A 21,100-nucleotide genomic window follows, 5' to 3' on the forward strand; every position below is an offset into this window, starting at 1 on the left:
TTTAAGCGGGAAAGACGCGGATCGGGGGGCAGGGGTTTAGGCGGCGCAACATCTCGCGTTTCCTCCTGGAAATGCAGACCTCTAGTTATGTTGCGCCTGCTGCTTTAAGCAGCAGCGCGCAATATATTGTTCTTCTTAAGTCATATTATTATTATTATTCTTATTATTCCGCGTTTCCTTGTCCGCCTAACTAGTCCCGCAGCTTTCGAGCTATCGACTCCGTTCCACCTGGAAATCGTGCATCCTATAGTGACGATGTGGGCTTGTATACAGCTTTCCGATACCCGCACTCGTTCGTCCGCTACACTCGTTTTTCGCTCCGTTTTTCCCCAGTCATTTCTATGGAATTAATTTTCAAAGTGCTCTAACTCGGTCATTTTTCAAGCTACGGACACGGGATTTCAGACGGTCGGACCCGGGCGTACCGGCTCCCATCACTTCCGTTTTCGGAATTTTTGCACTCATCCTTCCCTTTCTTTTCCTCCTTCAAAATCCCTCCATTCATTTCAATGGGAGGCTCTTAGAGTGGGGGTGATGTCATCCACTGTAGTTTCAGTGGCAAAAAGCCGTTTTTTCACTTTTCAGCCGAACAAATCGCCATAACTTCCTTATAGTTTCACCTAGAAACTTCATTTAAATTTTAAATGGTAGAGAAACTTGTCCTTTCTAAGACCTCTAAATTTGAACATTATTGAAATTACGGTTTTTGAGTTATGAATTTTTGTTCGGCACTAGGGACGGTTTCGGCTCCCATAGGGTTCAATGTATTTTTGGAGCAGCTCAGAGTGCGGTTTCTAAAATTTTCTCCTGTTTTTAACTCGTCATAACATGCTCAATTCTCACTTAATCTGCAAATTTTTTATACCATATCGATCCCCAGACTCTCCTTGTCGCAACGGTATATACGGTTAAGTGATGTGGGGAAAACTTTCCGAGCTATAAGCATTTGTTCGGAGGGTGGGTACGCTCCCATAGGAACCCATTGAAATTATTTTTTTCTTTTTCAATTTTCTGCCGAACATTTCACCATAACTTCCTTATACTTTCACCTACAGACTTCATTTAAATTTTAAATGGTAGAGAAATGTCCCCTTTCTCAAACTTGTAAGTTTCAGACCGTTTGAGAATACCGTTCTTGAGTTATGAATTTTTGTTTGACACTTGGGAGGGTTTTCCTCCCATAGAGCTCAATGTATTTTAAGAGCGGGTCGGCACGCAGATTTTCAAAACTTTGCCTGTTTTTAACTCGTAATTACACCATCAAATCTCGCTCAAAGTGCAAAAATTTTTACACCAACTCGAGCACCAGACTCTCCTTGTCGCTACGGTATGCTTCGTTCATTTTTGGACCTGGAAAAGTTTTGGAGATATTTGAGGTTTTTTGGAGGGTGCCCCACCGGTCGAAATTCATTGAATCATGAGTCTGTCAGTTGTATTCTGTGAGCGTGCGTGTGAGAGAGAGAGAGGGGGGAGGGGGAGGGGCAGAGGCAGAGACTGAGGGGAAGAGCTGTGAGGGCCACAGAAATACACAGGCAGTCTGTAACACTTTAAAGGTCATTTTTAAGGGGGACGTCTTAATTATCCAGGGTTTCTTAAGGTGGAATTTTTAAAAAAGACCTCATTCACAATATACTGGCTGTCTTTTCAACATTTTAAGACGCGGATCGGGGGACGGGGGTTTAGGCGGCGCAACATCTCGTGTTTCCTCCTGGAAATGCAGACCTCTAGTGTTACGTTTGCTGCCCTTCATTCTGAGGATCGTTCGTTCTTGTCCGGTTAACTCCGCCCACAGTTTTCGAGATATCGACTCCGTTCAAAGTTTGTTTCGTAGAGCTGCCCTGTGGGATGCGGGCTTGTATACAGCTTTTGGAAAAGTTGCATAGTTTTTGCACAGTAAGCATTTGAAGTTTCATCTTTACTCCCATAGGAATGAATGGAAAAATGTCCATAAACTTTTGTCAAACTTTCAAACTGCTGTCACACGCTCAGTTTTCGAGCTAGAGACACCAGAATTCAAACGGGCAGACCCGAGAGTCCACGGTCCCGCCACGTGAAATTATGGGCCGATAGCCCACCCGCTTCATGACCTTTGACCCCGTTTTCCATTCACGGCCTACAGAGCTCCATAGAGTCCAATGTAAACTGCTGTGGGAGAGTGCTCTCTTAACATCCCACTACCGACAGCTTAGCAGTAAACTCCTTCACCATAAGCGTCGCCTAGTGACCCACGCGGGTTTACCGTACCGAGGACCTCGCTTTAAGCGGGAAAGACGCGGATCGGGGGACGGGGGTTTAGGCGGCGCAACATCTCGCGTTTCCTCCTGGAAATGCAGACCTCTAGTTATGTTGCGCCTGCTGCTTTAAGCAGCGGCGCAATATATTGTTATCCGTAAGTCATATTATGTTGCGCCAGCTGCTTTAGCAGCGCGCAATATATTGTTCTTCTTAAGTCATATTATTATTATTATTATTATTATTATTCCGCGTTTCCTTGTCCGCCTAACTAGTCCCGCAGCTTTCGAGCTATCGACTCCGTTCCACCTGGAAATCGTGCGTCCTATAGCGACGATGTGGGCTTGTATACAGCTTTCCGATACCCGCACTCGTTCGTCCGCTACACTCGTTTATCGCTCCGTTTTTCCCCAGTCATTTCTATGGAATTAATTTTCAAAGTGCTCTAACTCGGTCATTTTTCAAGCTACGGACACGGGATTTCAGACGGTCGGACCCGGGCGTACCGGCTCCCATCACTTCCGTTTTCGGAATTTTTGCACTCATCCTTCCCTTTCTATACCTCCTTCAAAATCCCTCCATTCATTTCAATGGGAGGCCCTTAGAGTGGGGGTGATGTCATCCACTGTAGTTTCAGTGGCAAAAAGCCGTTTTTTCACTTTTCAGCCGAACAAATCGCCATAACTTCCTTATAGTTTCACCTAGAAACTTCATTTAAATTTTAAATGGTAGAGAAACTTGTCCTTTCTAAGACCTCTAAATTTGAACATTATTGAAAATACGGTTTTTGAGTTATGAATTTTTGTTCGGCACTAGGGAGGGTTTCGGCTCCCATAGGGTTCAATGTATTTTTGGAGCAGCTCAGAGTGCGGTTTCTAAAAATTTCTCCTGTTTTTAACTCGTCATAACATGCTCAATTCTCACTTAATCTGCAATTTTTTTATACCACATCGATCCCCAGACTCTCCTTGTCGCAACGGTATATACGGTTAAGTGATGTGGGGAAAACTTTCCGAGCTATAAGCATTTGTTCGGAGGGTGGGTACGCTCCCATAGGAACCCATTAAATTTTTTTTTTTCTTTTTCAATTTTCTGCCGAACATTTCACCATAACTTCCTTATACTTTCACCTACAGACTTCATTTAAACTTTAAATGCTAGAGAAATTTCCCCTTTCTCACACTTGTAAGTTTCAGACCGTTTGAGAATACCGTTCTTGAGTTATGAATTTTTGTTTGACACTTGGGAGGGTTTTCCTCCCATAGAGCTCAATGTATTTTAAGAGCGGGTCTGCACGCAGATTTTCAAAACTTTGCCTGTTTTTAACTCGTAATTACACCATCAAATCTCGCTCAAAGTGCAAAAATTTTTACACCATCTCGAGCACAAGACTCTTCTTGTCGCTACGGTATGCTTCGTTCAATTTTGGTTGGGAAAAGTTTTCGAGCTACGGGTGATTTTTTGGAGGGTGCCCCACCGGTCGAAATTCATTGAATCATGAGTCTGTCAGTTGTATTCTGTGAGCGTGCGTGTGAGAGACAGAGAGGGGGGAGGGGGAGGGGCAGAGGCAGAGACTGACAGGGAGAGCTGTGAGGGCCACAGAAATACACAGGCAGTCTGTAACACTTTAAAGGTCATTTTTAAGGGGGACGTCTTAATTATCCAGGGTTTCTTAAGGTGGAATTTTTTAAGAATACCTCATTCACAATATACTGGCTGTCTTTTCAACATTTTAAGACGCGGATCGGGGGGCGGGGGTTTAGGCGGCGCAACATCTCGCGTTTCCTCCTGGAAATGCAGACCTCTAGTGTTACGTTTGCTGCCCTTCATTCTGAGGATCGTTCATTCTTGTCCGGTTAACTCCGCCCACAGTTTTCGAGATATCGACTCCGTTCAAAGTTTCATTCGTAGAGCTTCCCTGTGGGATGCGGGCTTGTATACAGCTTTTGGAAAATTTGCATAGTTTTCGCACAGTAAGCATTTGAAGTTTCATCTTTTCTCCCATAGGAATGAATGGAAAAATGTCCATAAACTTTTGTCAAACTTTCAAACTGCTGTCACACGCTCAGTTTTCGAGCTACAGACACCAGAATTCAAACGGGCAGACCCGAGAGTCCACGGTCCCACCACGTGAAATTAAGGGCCGATAGCCCACCCGCTTCATGACCTTTGACCCCGTTTTCCATTCACGGCCTACAGAGCTCTATAGAGTCCAATGTAAACTGCTGTGGGAGAGTGCTCTCTTAACATCCCACTACCGACAGCTTAGCAGTAAACTCCTTCACCATAAGCGTCGCCTAGTGACCCACGCGGGTTTACCGTATCGAGGACCTCGCTTTAAGCGGGAAAGACGCGGATCGGGGGACGGGGGTTTAGGCGGCGCAACATCTCGCGTTTCCTCCTGGAAATGCAGACCTCTAGTGTTACGTTTGCTGCCCTTCATTCTGAGGATCGTTCATTCTTGTCCGGTTAACTCCGCCCACAGTTTTCGAGATATCGACTCCGTTCAAAGTTTGTCTCGTAGAGCTGCCCTATGGGATGCGGGCTTGTATACAGCTTTTGGAAAAGTTGCATAGTTTTCGCACAGTAAGCATTTGAAGTTTCGTGTTTTCTCCCATAGGAATGAATGGAAAAATGTCCATAAACTTTTGTCAAACTTTCAAACTGCTGTCACACGGTCAGTTTTCGAGCTACAGACACCAGAATTCAAACGGGCACACCCGAGAGTCCACGGTCCCACCACGTGAATTTATGGGCCGATAGCCCACCCGCTTCATGACCTTTGACCCCGTTTTCCTTTCACGGCCTACAGAGCTCCATAGAGTCCAATGTAAACTGCTGTGGGACAGTGCTCTCTTAACATCCCACTACCAACAGCTTAGCAGTAAACTCCTTCACCATAAGCGTCGCCTAGTGACCCACGCGGGTTTACCGTATCGAGGACCTCGCTTTAAGCGGTAAAGACGCGGATCGGGGGGCGGGGGTTTAGGCGGCGCAACATCTCGCGTTTCCTCCTGGAAATGCAGACCTCTAGTGTTACGTTTGCTGCCCTTCATTCTGAGGATCGTTCATTCTTGTCCGGTTAACTCCGCCCACAGTTTTCGAGATATCGACTCCGTTCAAAGTTTGTTTCGTAGAGCTTCCCTGTGGGATGCGGGCTTGTATACAGCTTTTGGAAAAGTTACATAGTTTTCGCACAGTAAGCATTTGAAGTTTCGTGTTTTCTCCCATAGGAATGAATGGAAAAATGTCCATAAACTTTTGTCAAACTTTCAAACTGCTGTCACACGCTCAGTTTTCGAGCTAGAGACACCAGAACTCAAACGGGCAGACCCGAGGGTCCACGGTCCCACCATGTGAAATTATGGGCCGATACCCCGCCCGCTTCATGACCTTTGACCCTGTTTTCCATTCACGGCCTACAGAGCTCCATAGAGTCCAATGTAAACTGCTGTGGGAGAGTGCTCTCTTAACATCCCACTACCAACAGCTTAGCAGTAAACTCCTTCACCATAAGCGTCGCCTAGTGACCCACGCGGGTTTACCGTATCGAGGACCTCGCTTTAAGCGGGAAAGACGCGGATCGGGGGACGGGGGTTTAGGCGGCGCAACATCTCGCGTTTCCTCCTGGAAATGCAGACCTCTAGTGTTACGTTTGCTGCCCTTCATTCTGAGGATCGTTCATTCTTGTCCGGTTAACTCCGCCCACAGTTTTCGAGATATCGACTCCGTTCAAAGTTTGTCTCGTAGAGCTTCCCTGTGGGATGCGGGCTTGTATACAGCTTTTGGAAAAGTTACATAGTTTTCGCACAGTAAGCATTTGAAATTTCATCTTAACTCCCATAGGAATGAATGGAAAAATGTCCATAAACTTTTGTCAAACTTTAAAACTGCTGTCACACGGTCAGTTTTCGAGCTAGAGACACCAGAACTCAAACGGGCAGACCCGAGGGTCCACGGTCCCACCACGTAAAATTATGGGCCGATAGCCCACCCGCTTCATGACCTTTGACCCCGTTTTCCATTCACGGCCTACAGAGCTCCATAGAGTCCAATGTAAACTGCTGTGGGAGAGTGCTCTCTTAACATCCCACTACCGACGGCTTAGCAGTAAACTCCTTCACCATAAGCGTCGCCTAGTGACCCACGCGGGTTTACCGTATCGAGGACCTCGCTTTAAGCGGGAAAGACGCGGATCGGGGGGCAGGGGTTTCGGCGGCGCAACATCTCGCGTTTCCTCCTGGAAATGCAGACCTCTAGTGTTACGTTTGCTGCCCTTCATTCTGAGGATCGTTCATTCTTGTCTGGTTAACTCCGCCCACAGTTTTCGAGATATCGACTCCGTTCAAAGTTTGTTTCGTACAACTTCCCTGTGGGATGCGGGCTTGTATACAGCTTTTGGAAAATTTACATAGTTTTAGCACAGTAAGCATTTGAAGTTTCAACTTTTCTCCCATAGGAATGAATGGAAAAATGTCCATAAACTTTTGTCAAACTTTCTAACTGCTGTCACACGCTCAGTTTTCGAGCTAGAGACACCAGAATTCAAACGGGCAGACCCGAGAGTCCAAGGTCCCACCACGTGAAATTATAGGCCGATACCCCGCCCGCTTCATGACCTTTGACCCCGTTTTCCATTCACGGCCTACAGAGCTCCATAGAGTCCAATGTAAACTGCTGTGGGAGAGAGCTCTCTTAACATCCCACTACCGACAGCTTAGCAGTAAACTCCTTCACCATAAGCGTCGCCTAGTGACCCACGCGGGTTTACCGTATCGAGGACCTCGCTTTAAGCGGGAAAGACGCGGATCGGGGGACGGGGGTTTAGGCGGCGCAACATCTCGCGTTTCCTCCTGGAAATGCAGACCTCTAGTGTTACGTTTGCTGCCCTTCATTCTGAGGATCGTTCATTCTTGTCCGGTTAACTCCGCCCACAGTTTTCGAGATATCAACTCCGTTCAAAGTTTCATTCGTAGAGCTTCCCTGTGGGATGCGGGCTTGTATACAGCTTTTGGAAAAGTTGCATAGTTTTAGCACAGTAAGCATTTGAAGTTTCATATTTTGTCCCATAGGAATGAATGGAAATATGTCCATAAACTTTTGTCAAACTTTCAAACTGCTGTCACACGGTCAGTTTTCGAGCTAGAGACACCAGAACTCAAACGGGCAGACCCGAGGGTCCACGGTCCCTCCACGTAAAATTATGGGCCGATAGCCCACCCGCTTCATGACCTTTGACCCCGTTTTCCTTTCACGGCCTACAGAGCTCCATAGAGTCCAATGTAAACTGCTGTGGGAGAGTGGTCTCTTAACATCCCACTACCGACAGCTTAGCAGTAAACTCCTTCACCATAAGCGTCGCCTAGTGACCCACGCGGGTTTACCGTATCGAGGACCTCGCTTTAAGCGGGAAAGACGCGGATCGGGGGGCAGGGATTTAGGCGGCGCAACATCTCGCGTTTCCTCCTGGAAATGCAGACCTCTAGTGTTACGTTTGCTGCCCTTCATTCTGAGGATCGTTCATTCTTGTCCGGTTAACTCCGCCCACAGTTTTCGAGATATCGACTCCGTTCAAAGTTTGTTTCGTAGAGCTGCCCTGTGGGATGCGGGCTTGTATACAGCTTTTGGAAAAGTTACATAGTTTTCGCACAGTAAGCATTTGAAGTTTCATCTTAACTCCCATAGGAATGAATGGAAAAATGTCCATAAACTTTTGTCAAACTTTCAAACTGCTGTCACACGGTCAGTTTTCGAGCTAGAGACACCAGAACTCAATCGGTCAGACCCGAGAGTCCACGGTCCCACCACGTAAAATTATGGGCCGATAGGCCACCCGCTTCATGACCTTTGACCCCGTTTTCCATTCACGGCCTACACAGCTCCATAGAGTCCAATGTAAACTGCTGTGGGACAGTGCTCTATTAACATCCCACTACCGACAGCTTAGCAGTAAACTCTTTCACCATAAGCGTCGCCTAGTGACCCACGCGGGTTTACCGTATCGAGGACCTCGCTTTAAGCGGGAAAGACGCGGATCGGGGGACGGGGGTTTCGGCGGCGCAACATCTCGCGTTTCCTCCTGGAAATGCAGACCTCTAGTGTTACGTTTGCTGCCCTTCATTCTGAGGATCGTTCATTCTTGTCCGGTTAACTCCGCCCACAGTTTTCGAGATATCGACTCCGTTCAAAGTTTGTTTCGTAGAGCTTCCCTGTGGGATGCGGGCTTGTATACAGCTTTTGGAAAAGTTACATAGTTTTCGCACAGTAAGCATTTGAAGTTTCATCTTTACTCCCATAGGAATGAATGGAAAAATGTCCATAAACTTTTGTCAAACTTTCAAACTGCAGTCACACGGTCAGTTTTCGAGCTAGAGACACCAGAACTCAAACGGGCAGACCCGAGGGTCCACGGTCCCAGCACGTGAAACTATGGGCCGATAGCCCACCCGCTTCATGACCTTTGACCCCGTTTTCCATTCACGGCCTACACAGCTCCATAGAGTCCAATGTAAACTGCTGTGGGAGAGTGCTCTCTTAACATCCCACTACCGACAGCTTAGCAGTAAACTCCTTCACCATAAGCGTCGCCTAGTGACCCACGCGGGTTTACCGTATCGAGGACCTCGCTTTAAGCGGGAAAGACGCGGATCGGGGGGCAGGGGTTTAGGCGGCGCAACATCTCGCGTTTCCTCCTGGAAATGCAGACCTCTAGTTATTATTATTTTTATTATTATTTTTATTATTCCGCGTTTCCTTGTCCGCTTAACTAGTACCGCAGCTTTCGAGCTATCGACTCCGTTCCACCTGGAAATCGTGCGTCCTATAGCGACGATGTGGGCTTGTATACAGCTTTCCGATACCCGCACTCGTTCGTCCGCTACACTCGTTTTTCGCTCTGTTTTTCCCCAGTCATTTCTATGGAATTAATTTTCAAAGTGCTCTAACTCGGTCATTTTTCAAGCTACGGACACGGGATTTCAGACGGTCGGACCCGGGCGTACCGGCTCCCATCACTTCCGTTTTCGGAATTTTTGCACTCATCCTTCCCTTTCTTTTCCTCCTTCAAAATCCCTCCATTCATTTCAATGGGAGGCTCTTAGAGTGGGGGTGATGTCATCCACTGTAGTTTCAGTGGCAAAAAGCCGTTTTTTCACTTTTCAGCCGAACAAATCGCCATAACTTCCTCATAGTTTCACCTAGAAACTTCATTTAAATTTTAAATGGTAGAGAAACTTGTCCTTTCTAAGACCTCTAAATTTGAACATTATTGAAAATACGGTTTTTGAGTTATGAATTTTTGTTCGGCACTAGGGACGGTTTCGGCTCCCATAGGGTTCAATGTATTTTTGGAGCAGCTCAGAGTGCGGTTTCTAAAATTTTCTCCTGTTTTTAACTCGTCATAACATGCTCAATTCTCACTTAATCTGCAAATTTTTTATACCATATCGATCCCCAGACTCTCCTTGTCGCAACGGTATATACGGTTAAGTGATGTGAGGAAAACTTTCCGAGCTATAAGAATTTGTTCGGAGGGTGGGTACGCTCCCATAGGAACCCATTGAAATTATTATTTTTCTTTTTCAATTTTCTGCCGAACATTTCACCATAACTTCCTTATACTTTCACCTACAGACTTCATTTAAATTTTAAATGGTAGAGAAATTTCCCCTTTCTCAAACTTGTAAGTTTCAGACCGTTTGAGAATACCGTTCTTGAGTTATGAATTTTTGTTCCACACTTGGGAGGGTTTTCCTCCCATAGAGCTCAATGTATTTTAAGAGCGGGTCTGCACGCAGATTTTCAAAACTTTGCCTGTTTTTAACTCGTAATTACACCATCAAATCTCGCTCAAAGTGCAAAAAATTTTACACCATCTCGAGCACAAGACTCTCCTTGTCGCTACGGTATGCTTTGTTCATTTTTGGTTGGGAAAAGTTTTCGAGCTACGGGTGATTTTTTGGAGGGTGCTCCCCGGTCGAAATTCATTGAATCATGAGTCTGTCAGTTGTATTCTGTGAGCGTGCGTGTGAGAGAGACAGAGGGGGGAGGGGGAGGGGCAGAGGCAGAGACTGAGGGGAAGAGCTGTGAGGGCCACAGAAATACACAGGCAGTCTGTAACACTTTAAAGGTCATTTTTAAGGGGGACGTCTTAATTATCCAGGGTTTCTTAAGGTGGAATTTTTAAAGAATACCTCATTCACAATATACTGGCTGTCTTTTCGACATTTTAAGCTTTATTTAAAGTGGTCATTTTTAAAGGTGGACGTGTCAATACAACTGTGGGTTTCTTAAGGTGGAATTTTTATTAAGGTGGTATTTAAAATGTATTGGCCATCTTTTTTTGCTTTTAAGACTCTTTTGGCCTGTGATGTGGACATTTCAATACAATTCTGGGTTTCTTAAGGTGGAATTGTTTTTAAAGGTGGAATTCAAAATGTATCGTTTTCCATTCACGGCCTACAGAGCTCCATAGAGTCCAATGTAAACTGCTGTGGGAGAGTGCTCTCTTAACATCCCACTACCGACAGCTTAGCAGTAAACTCCTTCACCATAAGCGTCGCCTAGTGACCCACGTGGGTTTACCGTATCGAGGACCTCGCTTTAAGCGGTAAAGACGCGGATCGGGGGGCAGGGGTTTAGGCGGCGCAACATCTCGCGTTTCCTCCTGGAAATGCAGACCTCTAGTGTTACGTTTGCTGCCCTTCATTCTGAGGATCGTTCATTGTTGTCCGGTTAACTCCGCCCACAGTTTTCGAGATATCGACTCCGTTCAAAGTTTCATTCGTAGAGCTGCCCTGTGGGATGCGGGCTTGTATACAGCTTTTGGAAAAGTTGCATAGTTTTCGCACAGGAAGCATTTGAAGTTTCATCTTTACTCCCATAGGAATGAATGGAAAAATGTCCATAAACTTTTGTCAAACTTTCAAACTGATGTCACACGGTCAGTTTTCGAGCTAGAGACACCAGAACTCAAACGGGCAGACCCGAGGGTCCACGGTCCCGCCGCGTAAAATTATGGGCCGATAGCCCACCCGCTTCATGACCTTTGACCCCGTTTTCCATTCACGGCCTACAGAGCTCCATAGAGTTCAATGTAAACTGCTGTGGGAGAGTGCTCTCTTAACATCCCACTACCGACAGCTTAGCAGTAAACTCCTTCACCATAAGCGTCGCCTAGTGACCCACGTGGGTTTATCGTATCGAGGACCTCGCTTTAAGCGGGAAAGACGCGGATCGGGGGACGGGGGTTTAGGCGGCGCAACATCTCGCGTTTCCTCCTGGAAATGCAGACCTCTAGTGTTACGTTTGCTGCCCTTCATTCTGAGGATCGTTCATTCTTGTCCGGTTAACTCCGCCCACAGTTTTCGAGATATAGACTCCGTTCAAAGTTTGTCTCGTAGAGCTTCCCTGTGGGATGCGGGCTTGTATACAGCTTTTGGAAAAGTTACATAGTTTTCGCACAGTAAGCATTTGAAGTTTCATCTTAACTCCCATAGGAATGAATGGAAAAATGTCCATAAACTTTTGTCAAACTTTAAAACTGCTGTCACACAGTCAGTTTTGGAGCTAGAGACACCAGAATTCAAACGGGCAGACCCGAGAGTCCACGGTCCTGCCACGTGAAATTATAGGCCGATAGCCCACCCGCTTCATGACCTTTGACCCCGTTTTCCTTTCACGACCTACAGAGCTCCATAGAGTCCAATGTAAACTGCTGTGGGAGAGTGCTCTCTTAACATCCCACTACCGACAACTTAGCAGTAAACTCCTTCACCATAAGCGTCGCCTAGTGACCCACGCGGGTTTACCGTATCGAGGACCTCGCTTTAAGCGGGAAAGACGCGGATCGGGGGACGGGGGTTTAGGCGGCGCAACATCTCGCGTTTCCTCCTGGAAATGCAGACCTCTAGTGTTACGTTTGCTGCCCTTCATTCTGAGGATCGTTCATTCTTGTCCGGTTAACTCCGCCCACAGTTTTCGAGATATCGACTCCGTTCAAAGTTTGTCTCGTAGAGCTGCCCTGTGGGATGCGGGCTTGTATACAGCTTTTGGAAAAGTTACATAGTTTTCGCACAGTAAGCATTTGAAGTTTCATCTTTTCTCCCATAGGAATGAATGGAAAAATGTCCATAAACTTTTGTCAAACTTTAAAACTGCTGTCACACGGTCAGTTTTCGAGCTAGAGACACCAGAATTCAAACGGGCAGACCCGAGAGTCCACGGTCCCACCACGTGAATTTATGGGCCGATAGCCCACCCGCTTCATGACCTTTGACCCCGTTTTCCTTTCACGGCCTACAGAGCTCCATAGAGTCCAATGTAAACTGCTGTGGGAGAGTGCTCCCTTAACATCCCACTACCGACAGCTTAGCAGTAAACTCCTTCACCATAAGCGTCGCCTAGTTATGTTGCGCAAGCTGCTTCAGCAGCGCGCAATATACTGTTCTTCTTAAGTCATATTATTATTATTATTATTATTATTATTATTATTCCGCGTTTCCTTGTCCGCCTAACTAGTCCCGCAGCTTTCGAGCTATCGACTCCGTTCCACCTGGAAATCGTGCGTCCTATAGCGACGATGTGGGCTTGTATACAGCTTTCCGATACCCGCACTCGTTCGTCCGCTACACTCGTTTATCGCTCCGTTTTTCCCCAGTCATTTCTATGGAATTAATTTTCGAACTGCTCTAACTCGGTCAATTTTCAAGCTACGGACACGAGATTTCAGACGGTCGGACCCGGGCGCACCGTGACCCGTCACTTCCGTTTTTGGACCTCTCGCACTCATCCCTCTCTTTCTATTCCGCCTTGAATATCCCTCCATTCACTTGTATGGAAGACATTTAGAGTGGGTGACATCATAGACACTCTGGGTTCACTGGCCAAAACCGTTTTTTCACTTTTCAGCCGAACAATTCGCCATAACGTCCTCATACTTTCACCTAGAAACTTCATTTAAATTTACATGGTAGATAAACTTGTCCTTTCTAGCATCTGTAAATTTGAACATAATCGAAAATACGTTTTTTGAGTTATGAATTTTTGTTCGGCACTAGGGAGGGTTTTGGCTCCCATAGAGTTCAATGTATTTTTGGAGCGGCTCAGAGTGCGGTTTCTAAATTTTTCTCCTGTTTTTAACTCGTCATAACACGGTCAATTCTCGCTCAAACTGCTAATTTTTTATACCAGCTTCTTCCTTAGACTCTCCTTGTCGCAACGGTATATGCAGTTTAGCCATTTGGGATAGCATTTCTGAGCTATAAGCATTTGTTCGGAGGGTGGGTACGCTCCCATAGGAATACATTGAAATGAATATGCCTGTCCTTTTTCGATATTCAACTTTTAGCCGAACATTTTGCCATAACTTCCTTATACTTTCACCTACAGACTTCATTTTACTTTCAAATGGTAGAGAAACTTCTCCTTTCTAAAATATGTAGATTTGAAATCATTTGAAGATACGGTTCTGGAGTTATGAAGATTTGTTTGGCAGTAGGACGTTTCGGCTCCCATAGAGTTCAATGTATTTTCAGAAAGCCAAATTTTCTCAAATTTGCCCTTTTTTAACTCATTTTTACACCATCAATTCTCGCTCAAACTGAAAAAATTTTTACACCATCTCGAGCGCCAGACTCTCCTTGTCGCTACGGTATGCTTCGTTCAATTTTGGTTGGGAAAAGTTTTCGAGCTACGGGTCATTTTTTGAAGGGTCCCCCCGGTCGAAATTCATTGAATCCTGAGTCTGTCAGTTGTATTCTGTGAGCGTGCGTGTGAGAGACAGAGAGGGGGGAGGGGGAGGGGCAGAGTCAGAGACTGAGGGGAAGAGCTGTGAGGGCCACAGAAATACACAGGCAGTCTGTAACACTTTAAAGGTCATTTTTAAGGGGGACGTCTTAATTATCCAGGGTTTCTTAAGGTGGAATTTTTTAAGAATACCTCATTCACAATATACTGCCTGTCTTTTCGACATTTTAAGCTTTATTTCAAGTGGTCATTTTTAAAGGTGGACGTGTCAATACAACTGTGGGTTTCTTAAGGTGGAATTTTTATTAAGGTGGTATTTAAAATGTATTGGCCATCTTTTTTTGCTTTTAAGACTCTTTTGGCCTGTGATGTGGACATTTCAATACAGTTCTGGGTTTCTTAAGGTGGAATTGTTTTTAAAGGTGGAATTCAAAATGTATCGTTTTCTATTCACACCCTACAGAGCTCCATAGAGTCCAATGTAAACTGCTGTGGGAGAGTGCTCTCTTAACATCCCACTACCGACAGCTTAGCAGTAAACTCCTTCACCATAAGCGTCGCCTAGTGACCCACGCGGGTTTACCGTATCGAGGGCCTCGCTTTAAGCGGGAAAGACGCGGATCGGGGGGCGGGGGTTTAGGCGGCGCAACATCTCGCGTTTCCTTCTGGAAATGCAGACCTCTAGTTTTACTTAAACTTCAACCCGACGTGTTTTTTTCGGAGTTAAAAATGTTTTGTTGAATGCAGAAATGTTATTTCATTTTCTCTGCAGTCGTTCGTTGATTTCATAAATGTAACACAGTGTAGTTTGTTTATACAGAGCACAAAGGCAAAAAAAACTGTTATTTCAGTGTTATTTCATTTAGTATTTCAAAAGGGTTTTGTGGCTCCCAGTGTTTTTTTTACTGTGTGAAACGGGTCCAAACGGCTCTTTGAGTGGTAAAGGTTGCAGACCCCTGGGCTACACCAAGGTGCTAATTATTGGTTATTGTATCAGCCCCAAAGTTTCAATATCGGTGCATCCCTAATTGTTTTCTATCAATATGGAGTGCAGGGAGCTTGTATAGTAACTCAGGAAATGGAAAACTTGCCGGATTTGGCCTGGAATTCTGTCCCCTGCATTCAGTGGCTGTGGATGCTGGTTCTGATTGGATCCCTCAGGCACGATGGCAGCTCAATGAGGCTGAAGGACACTGCGACCCAGTCAGAGATGGTATAAAAGGCTGAATGAGTTTGGAAGAGCGAGGGAATGTGGAGCTGGGTCCGCGGAGGCAGGAAATTCCATTGGTTTAATTTTGCCAGAGGTTCCACAGGTGAGTTGCGATTGGGAGAGGGTATGTGAAGTTGTAGATTGGCAGAAGGTGTCTGTAGACCTTCCTCTCTCTCTCTTTCTTGTCTTGTGAGATTACTGGATGTGATGCAGACTTTATTCACCTCGAGAAAGCGGAGAGGAACCCACTCTCCAGGTTTATCAAGGATTAAAAAGCATGGTTCTATTTCCAGCTGAGCGGCGAAGTAGGCTGGATGCCCTTTTGGACGTTGTCACAGGGGACACACAGCGTGCAGTAGTGTATTTCCACCTCACTTTGTTTTAAAGAGATTTTATAAAGGTCTGTGATCACACTATTGGCTGTTGTGCTAAAATAGGCCACGGCAGCACTTTGGTAAACAGATTAGACATTGATTCTGTGGAGCTGAAAACAGGTCAGTGCCCCCTGTGAGGACTGATCATTTCCTGCCTCCTTTCAGCCCTGGAACCGTTATTAAAAACAAGACCACACTGTCTACTTAGGTTTTAGATCTAGTTTCTGGTTTTGTACGTCTGTTGTGTTGAAAGTGTGGCGATTTGTGATCTTTAATGGGTAATTACGTTAGTCGAATCTCTGAGCTGCAGGTTTAACCCTTGCCTGCATTTTCAACAATGTCTTAACAGTTTGAAGATCTTAACAGATTTTGACCAATCAGAAGCAGCCAGACACTGCTCTTTGGACATGACCACAACCACAACTGACGGACCGTCTGGCGCCCTGTAGTGAATGTATTTGTCTTCACAGTTTTTATCTAATATTGATAAGGGTTAAATCGTGGTTAACCATTGTTTTTAAGTACCACCACTGTCTATTTAATAGTGTCACCGATTTTCCCTAACAGTGAGCAGTCACATTAGAAGAGCACATTCGTGGTTAATGTCCTGTGTATCTAGCAGTGTCATACCACGTTTTATTGACCCTGTCTAATAAAGTACACTTGACTTTTTCTCAGAGCCTGAAAATGTTAAGCGTAGATCTACAGCGTAGATGTCCTCTTTCTTATGTGCATTTCGACAAGACAACTCCTTCAGTCTGACCTCACGCTCAAATGGCAGAGCTTTGTTTTTTTATAAAAACATTGTTTTATACCAACAGCAAATAAAATGATCTTTTAGACATTGAAGATATATCTGCTGTGTCCAGATCCACTCTGAATATCTTGGGCTTCTGAGTGAAATTGAAGACGACCGCTTGCACTCAGGCAGACGGCTTCCTCTATTGCGTTCTCTGGCATCCTCTACCCATTGTAATTTCCAGTTGTCACTGATCCAGACCTGACTTTTTCTGCTCCACACAGCTGATTTAATCATTTCACATCTTTGTTTTTTCTCCTCTTCCCGTGCCACGATGTAACGGGGCCTCTGTCACACTCTCTCTACCTTACCCTGGCTTCACACTTGCCTCGTTCAATGGAACCACCCTCATCCTCCTCTTCCTTCCCAACCCTTTGCCTTCAACGTGTGTCCCTTTGTGGTCGGAGAAGGCAGATTGTACAGTAGCTCCAGTAGCAATGGAGGACAGTGACCATGAGGCAGACTGTCCATCTGATGACCAGGACTCCTTTCCAGTGTCTCCTGAACCCAGGGAGGTTGAGGCTGATCAGGTACCACTCACACTTTCATAACTCTTGGTGTGGACAGCATCCACACACCTGCACTGTCTGACCACGTCCTTCACTCTTCTGGGGAAAAGCAGAACGCAAATGTTAAGTTAACAATTCAAACCCCCATCAACCAGGAGCTTTGCTGAAGGTTTTGGGTCAAACGAAAGTGAAAACGTGAAGATACAAGAGTGAGAATAAACCTGAGAGTGGAAGTTTTAAACTGAACCAACAGAGTGAAAGCAGAACTGAAAGTTGAATAATGACCGATGGACAAATGTTATTGTAGGTTAGCTTGGCTAAAACACTCCCGCAGAAACCAGTCAAGATAGAAGTATCCAAGGTGATGTAATGGGTTCAGGAATTGAGGAACACCTTGGACAAACCTAACTGCGCAGCATTCCTCATAAAACATTATTTTGAGAAAGGAACGCCAGCTGATTTAATCTTATTTCTGTCTCTTTGATGGTATTGATTTGTTAAATCAACATCACACTTGATTTAACACAATGAAGTATTTATTAACGGCTAAAATTAGGGATTGGATGATAACCTCAGTGTTCTCCCTGTGTCTGCATGGGTTTCCTCCGGGTGACTGTCTGTGAGGAGTGTGGTGTGTTTTCCCTGTGTCTGCGTGGGTTTCCTCCGGGTGACTGTCTGTGAGGAGTGTGGTGTGTTCTCCCTGTGTCTGCGTGGGTTTCCTCCGGGTGACTGTCTGTGAGGAGTGTGGTGTGTTCTCCCTGTGTCTGCGTGGGTTTCCTCCGGGTGACTGTCTGTGAGGAGTGTGGTGTGTTCTCTCTGTGTCTGCGTGGGTTTCCTCCGGGTGACTGTCTGTGAGGAGTGTGGTGTGTTCTCCTTGTGTCTGCGTGGGTTTCCTCCGGGTGACTGTCTGTGAAGAGTGTGGTGTGTTCTCTCTGTGTCTGCGTGGGTTTCCTCCGGGTGCTCCGGTTTCCTCCCAGAGTCCAAAAAACACATATTGGTAGGTGGATTGGCGACTCCAAAGTGTCCGTAGGTGTGAGTGTGTGAGTGAATGAGTGAGTGTGTGTTGCCCTGTGAAGGACTGGCGCCACCTCCAGGGTGTATTCCTTCCTTGCGCCCAATGATTCCAGGTAGGCTCTGGACCCACCGCGACCCTGAACTGGATAAGGGTTACAGATAATGAATGAATGAATGATAACCTCAAATAATTCGAGACTGTCACAAGGAGAGATGTGGAAAAAGTTAAACATTCACATACAATATCACACTCACTGGAAAATGGGGTTGTGTTTATGAGTAAATAAACTCTTACTGCTCGAGTAACTAGCTTTTTTAATCTAATTTTCACAGGTGTCTAAAACTGCACAGTGCTGTATGTTGGAGCATGTTCACAAAACACAAACACAAACGATTCACAGCCGGCAAAATCCCTACTCAGTTCCTCTCTGTGGTTTTATTTGCTCTTGTCACTCTGAGATTACTCACCCTGGATTTCTGACTCCAGATGCTTTGTGACTCCAGCTGGAAAACCGCTTGGAATTAAACTGAATTTGAAAGGAGCTGAACTGCAGAAGTCTGATTTAAAAACCCCTCTTTAGGTCCAGTTCTGTCTCAGAGCTCGGCCCAGTCTGCTGCGTGTGTGTGCCACGTGTGCACTTTCAATCGACACCTGCTAATGTTTTTTCATCCAGGGAAGCATCTGCGAATGCTGAGTGCGTGGTGTGGACAGACTCATGTCTGGACGCACTTAAAGAGCAATACATCACTTTGATATCGCCAAGCCGTCCTCCATTGACGCGTCCTTTAACCCGTACACTGTTCTTTATGTTTGTCCTGCACTGGGGGGGGATATGTAAAAGCACAAGACTTTTGTTACTTTAAAATCATATCAAACAGGTGTGTGTTTACCACAATAATAAAGCTATAATTAATAATAACAGCCTAAAAATGATTTAGTAATTAAATGTTTTTGCCTAAAATGTACAGGTGCTCATCAAAATATGATGGATCAATTTACAAATGTATGATTGGACTCTGATAATAAACATTAAAACAAATTCAGCACAAACAACTTTCAGAATTTTGACATTTTAATTTACGTAGAATCCCTGCAGCAGCGCCCTCTGTCTGTCACATCATATAAAACTACTTAGTTAGTGATACATTCACCTTACGACGGGTTTAAAGGACTGTATCTCCATCATAAATCAAAGAGCCTCTGTAATTGTGTAAAAGTTGGACTGTTTTCCTAAATAGAAGGTAATTACAACATTTTTACACCCATTAACACTAATTTCAATATACACTATATGTATGTACATGCATTTAAGCCCTTGGAGGCTACCCCTACATGTTACCACTAGGGGCGGCACGGTGGCACAAAATCTAGTGTCGCAGTCACACAGCTCCAGGGACCTGGAGGTTTTTAGGTTCAAGTCCCGCTCCAGGTGACTGTCTGTGAGGAGTGTGGTGTGTTCTCCCTGTGTCCTCGTGGGTTTCCTCCGGGTGACTGTCTGTGAGGAGTGTGGTGTGTTCTCCCTGTGTCTGCGTGGGTTTCCTCCGGGTGACTGTCTGTGAGGAGTGCGGTGTGTTCTCCCTGTGTCTGCGTGGGTTTCCTCCGGGTGACTGTCTGTGAGGAGTGTGGTGTGTTCTCCCTGTGTCTGCGTGGGTTTCCTCCGGGTGACTGTCTGTGAGGAGTGTGGTGTGTTCTCTCTGTGTCTGCGTGGGTTTCCTCCGGGTGACTGTCTGTGAGGAGTGTGGTGTGTTCTCTCTGTGTCTGCGTGGGTTTCCTCCGGGTGACTCTCTGTGAGGAGTGTGGTGTGTTCTCCCTGTGTCTGTGTGGGTTTCCTCCGGGTGCTCCGGTTTCCTCTCATGGTCCAAAAACACACGTTGGTATGCGGATTGGCAATTTAAAAGTGTCCAAAGGTGTGAGTGTGTGAGTGAATTTGTGTGTGTGTTTCGCCCTGTGAAGGACTGGCGCCCCCTCCAGGGTGTATTCCCGCCTTGCGCCCAATGATTCCAGGTAGGCTCTGGACCCACCGTGACCCTGAACTAGATAAGCGGTTACAGACAATGAATGAATGAATGTTCCCCCTGTTTTCAGACTGTGGGCGTTTGCAGCTGTCAGTAATGCCCAGTCTGTGTTGGGTTCTGTAGGCTAAACTCCACATAAATCTCCACTGTCCAGCATAAGGCCGGCGTCCCTAAACTAACACAAACTAAGAAATCAACAAATGTTCATTTCTTATCAACTATTCTGTATAACTATTTGGAACCCTCTGACCCACACACGCTTCTACACCAGCAAATCCAGTGTGATATTTGTAGACTTTTCTTTCTCTTTGTGTATGCTCTCTAAACAAAGTGTTTCTCTCTTTCTCTCTTTCTGTAATCCTCCTTTTCCCATCGCCACTCTCCCTCGCTCTGTGTCGTTCCCCCATCCTACCTGATCCTAAACCCCAAACCTGAACTTAACCTGGTCCTAACCCACTCAGACCTCCAGCCACTCTAAGGAAGACTCTGAGGACTCTGAGCTGGAGAACATAATGAGACATCAGCCCCCAAGAGAGGGCCCCTTGGTCTCCCATCATGGGGCAGCGGTTGACAGTGAGAGCGAGGATATGGAAAGCCCCCATGCCCCGGGGACGCCCACCTTTTTACGACCTCCTGCTGGACGCAGAGCCCCTGGGGGTTTAGAGAACGACCAGAGGAACGTCGTCCAGCGAAGCAGTGTAGAGTCTAGCCTGCCGTCTCCCCTCAGCCCCTCCAGACCGAAAAGTCCATGGGGCCGTTTTGACCCGTATGACTCCTGTGAGGTAATGCTGGGGTCCGAACGCAGGGCCTGACTCGGAGAAGCACAGGAGGCTCACCCTCTTTAACACATTTAAGCCAGACACAAGACCTGATCGCTGTAGCGTGACGCAAACTCAGATTTACACTTTCACTGACGCGTTGTACCACAACATCGTGCCTTTAACATCAGAGCACTCCAAATGACTGGTGATATCTTACGTCATAGAACACTTACAGTCTTTCTACACTCATGGTCCATTTAATCAGTTCCACTGACCACACAGGAGCTCTTTGTAGTTTTACAGTTACAGACAGTTGTAGTCCATCTGTGTTTCAGCATATTTTCTTATCCCCTTTCCCCTTGTTTTTCAATGGTCAGGACCCCCACAGGGACAAGCTCCAGAGTCTGAGATTAGCCTCAGCTCAGCCAGACGCAGTGTAG

The 21,100-nt window shown here is 45.9% G+C and overlaps 1 protein-coding gene across 3 annotated transcripts in view; it reads left to right on the top strand.

The window, feature by feature from the left end:
- Positions 1-21,100, top strand: part of LOC136677914 (septin-4) — a 49,083-nt gene that overhangs the window by 12,979 nt on the left and 15,004 nt on the right. The window lies entirely within an intron of this gene.

The sequence above is a fragment of the Hoplias malabaricus genome, chromosome Y (assembly GCF_029633855.1).
Source record: "Hoplias malabaricus isolate fHopMal1 chromosome Y, fHopMal1.hap1, whole genome shotgun sequence".
Lineage (NCBI taxonomy): Eukaryota > Metazoa > Chordata > Actinopteri > Characiformes > Erythrinidae > Hoplias > Hoplias malabaricus.